Source organism: Hemitrygon akajei, chromosome 9, assembly GCF_048418815.1.
Source record: "Hemitrygon akajei chromosome 9, sHemAka1.3, whole genome shotgun sequence".
NCBI classification, from domain to species: Eukaryota; Metazoa; Chordata; class Chondrichthyes; order Myliobatiformes; family Dasyatidae; genus Hemitrygon; species Hemitrygon akajei.
This window is the reverse complement of record NC_133132.1, coordinates 59,893,095-59,897,129: the sequence shown is the minus strand read 5'-3', so window position 1 is coordinate 59,897,129 and position 4,035 is coordinate 59,893,095. Positions and strand designations below refer to the sequence as shown.

The 4,035-nt window shown below is 44.7% G+C and overlaps 1 pseudogene; it reads right to left on the bottom strand.

Moving 5' to 3' along the window:
* Positions 1 to 3,345: 3,345 nt before the first annotated feature.
* Positions 3,346 to 3,513, bottom strand: LOC140732784 (cytochrome b-c1 complex subunit 10 pseudogene; annotated as a pseudogene).
* Between the last annotated feature and the right edge of the window lie 522 nt (positions 3,514 to 4,035).

Here is a 4,035-nt window from a genome sequence, read left to right as displayed (position 1 = left end):
GATGCACCCTAGAAGAATGTTTTCTCTAGTACACCTATAAAAATTGGTGAGAGATTTAGGGGACAGGCCAAATTTCTTAAGCTTTCTCAGGAAGTAAAGGCGCTGGTGGGCCTTTTTTGGCAGTGGACTCTGCTTGGTTAGACCAAGTCAGGTCATTTGTGATATTCACCCCGAGGAACTTAAAGCTTTTGACCTGTTCCACCAGCACACCACTGATGTAGATGGGGTTGTGTGGTCCACTACTCCTTCCGAAGTCAACAACCAATTCCTTCATCTTGCTGACATTGAGGGATAGGTTATCGTCTTTTCACCATGCCACCAGGTTCTTAATTTCCCCTCTGTACTCAGACTCATCATTACCCAAGATACGGCATACAATTGTGGTGACGTTTGGCTGTATCATCCTGAATTCATGTGTCATAGCCTTCCAAATCAGCCTGCCATGTAGTACTTTGTCAAAAAGCAGGATAGACCAGGGAGAAAGGAGAGAAATTCTGCAGATGTTAGAACCAACACACACTAAATGCTGGAGGAACTCAGCAGTCCAGGGAGTATCAATGGAAAAGCGTTCAGTCGATGTTTCGGGCTGAGTCCCTTTATCAGGACTGGAGAAAAAATGATGAGGAGTCAAAATAAGAAGGTGGAGAGATGGGTAGGGATGAAATAAAGAGCTGGGAAGTTGATTGGTGAAAGAGATACAGAGCTGGAGAAAGGGGAATCTGATAGGAGAAGATAGGAAGTCATGGAAGAAAGAAAAGGGAGAGGAACACCAGAGTGAAGTAATGGGTAGGTAAGGAGATAAGGTGAGAGAGGGAAATTGGAATGGGGAATGGTTGGGGGGGCATTACCGAGTTCATGCCATCAGGGTGGAGGCTACCCAGACAAAATATAAGGTGTTGCTCTTCCAACCTCAGTGTGGCCTCATCGCGACAGTAGAGGAGGCCATGGACTGTCATGTCGGAATGGGAATGGGAAGTGGAATTAAAATGGGTGGCCACAGGGAGATCCTGTTTTATCTAGCAGATGGAGTGTAGGTGCTTAGTGAAGCGGTCTCCCAGTCTACGTCGGGTCTCATTGATATACAGGAGGCCAAACTGGGAGCACCGGATACAGTAGATGACCCCTATAAACTCACAGATGAAATGTCACCTCACCTGGAAGGACAGTTTAGGATATTGAATTGTAGTGAGGGAGGATGTGTAGGGGTGGGTGTAGCACTTGTTCTGCTTGCAAGGATAAGTGCCAGGAGGGAGATCAGTGGGGAAGGACAAATTGACACGGGAGTCGTGCAGGGAGCAATCCCTGTGGAAAGCAGAAAGTGGGAGAAAGGGAAAGATATGCTTGGTGTGGGATCCTGTGGAGATTATGGAAGTTATAGAGAATAATGTGCTGGACACGGAAGCTAGTGGGGTAGTAGGTGAGGACGAGAGGAACTCTATCCCTGGTGGGGTGGCGGGAGGATGGGGTGAGGGTAGACTTGCACAAAATGGAAGAGATGCGGTTGAGGGCAGTGTTGATGGTGGAGGAAGGGAAGACCCTTTCTTTGAAGAAAGAGCATATCTGACCAGGGAGAGTCAGTAGATGTCATTTACTTTGATTTTCAGAAGCCTTTGACAAGGTGCTACACATGAGGCTGCTGAACAAGAAAAAAGGCCCATGGTATTACAGGAAAGACTCCAGCATGGACAGAAGATTGGCTGACTGGCAGGAGGTAAATAGTGGGAATAAAGTGGGCCTTTTCTGGTTGGCTGCCAGTGACTAGTGGTGCTTGCTAGGAGTTGGTATTGGATCCACACATTTTTCTATTGCATGTTAATAATCTGGATGATGGAATTATTGGTTTTGTGGCCACGTTTGTAGGTGAAGCAAAGATAGTTGGAAGGGCAGGTGGTGTTAAGGAAGCATGGAGTCTGCAGAAGAACTTGGACAGATGAGGATAATAGGCAAAGAACTGGCAGTTAGAATACAGTGCAGAGAAATGTATGCTCATGCACATTGGTAGAAGGAATAAAGGTGTAGACTATTTTCTAAACTGGGAACAAATGGACTTGGGAGCCCAGCACAGGATCCTGCAAGGGTTAACTTGCAGGTTGAGTTGGTAGTAAGGAATTCAAAAGGAATATTTGTGCTCATTTCCAGAGGACTAGAATATAAAAACAAGGATGTAATTCCGAGGTTTTATCGGGCATTGGTCTGACTGCATTTGGACTGCATTTGTGAGCAGATTAACCCCTATATCTAGGAAAGGGTGTGTTGACATTGGAGATAATCCAGACGAAGTTTACAAGAATGATCCCCAGATTGAAAGAGTTGTATGAAGAACGTTTGATGGCTCTGGGCCTGTACTCGTTGACCTTTAGAAGAAGGAGGAGGTATCCCATTGAAACCTTCTGAATATTGAAAAGCCTGAATAGAAAAGATCTGGAGAGGATATTTCTAATAGTGTCAGAGTCTAGCATCTGAGGGCACAACCTCAGAGTATAAAGACATCCTTTTAAAACTGAGATGAGGCCGAGTTTCTTCAGCCAGAGGGGGGATGGGAAATTCACTGCCACAGGCAATTCACTGCCAATTCATTGGGTATATTTAAAGTAGTGATCGATAGGTTCTTGATTAATAAGGGTGTCAAAGGTTACGGGAGAGGGTAGGAGAATGGTGCTGAGAAAATAAATGAACTATGATGTAACAGAAGAGATATCCTGAATGTTCTAATTTGGATCCTAGGTTTTATTTTCTTATCATCCAGTGACACTAACTCCAGTAGAACCATAGAACCTTACAGCACAGAAACAGGCCTTTTGGCCCTCCCTGGCTGTGCCGAACCATTTTTCTGCCTAGTCCCACTGACCTGCACCTGGTCCATATCCCTCCATACACCTCTCATCCATGTACCTGTCCAAGTTTTTCTTAAATGTTAAAAGTGAGCCTGCATTTACCACTTCATCTGGCAGCTCATTCCACACGCCTACCACTCTCTGTGTGAAGAAGTTCCCCCCCCCGCCAATGTTCCCTTTAATATTTTCCCCCTTCACCCTTAATCCATGTCCTCTGGTTTTTTTCTCCCCTAGCCTCAGCGGAAAAAGCCTGCTTGCATTCACTGTATCTATACCCATCATAATTTTATATACCTCTATCAAGTCTCCCCTCATTCTTCTACGTTCCAGGGAATAGAGTCCTAACCTATTCAACCTTTTTCTGTAACTCAGTTTCTCAAGAGCTGGCAACATCCTTGTAAACCGTCTCTGCACTCTTTCAATCTTATTAATATCCTTCCTGTAATTTGGTGACCAAAACTGCACATGATCGGACTTGGTCAGATTATTCCCTTAAATCCGTCAATAATCTTCAATCACTCTTGAATTTTCCTTTTATACATGGGATACAGCTAACTATAGCTTTCCAATCTGTAGTGTAGACCAGCAGTACACCAGCCACAGCTCCCCATGTAGTGATATTTGGAATCCAGTTCTTCAGAAGCTGCCCGTGTCTGGGCCCGAGAATTTGCTCCAACATCCCGGCGGCCGTTCGTCCCCTCCCGATTGATCGACTGCCCGCCCACATATCTGCCAGTTGGAAAGCCGTAATGGAAAATGTTAGTTGTTAAGCTTTTGTTCCCCATTCTCCAATTTACGATTGCCAGCACCTGCTTTCTGTAAGGTGGATATATTCCAAGGCATCCTTATCCATATCCCTTAATTCCTTGGCTTCCATGCAATTTTTCATGGTAAATGCAGGTAAGAATTAGTAAATTAAGAGTCAATTTCACCCATGGCTTATCAATAGTATTTATGTACCTTTGCAGGTTGTTATCAGCCAAAATTGCTTGTATGGGGATGGGAAGTACCCGCTCCTCAATGTTTTTCCATTGAGCATCATATGATGGGTTGCACCAACTTATCACAGCTCTCAACTGTGCTGCAAAATAATGATCTCTAAGAGATGGTAGGCCCCATCCCCCCTTTTCCTTTGCTAATTGCAAAGTTTTGAGACGAACTCTAGGCCTTTTACCCTGCCAAATATACCTTGATAACATCA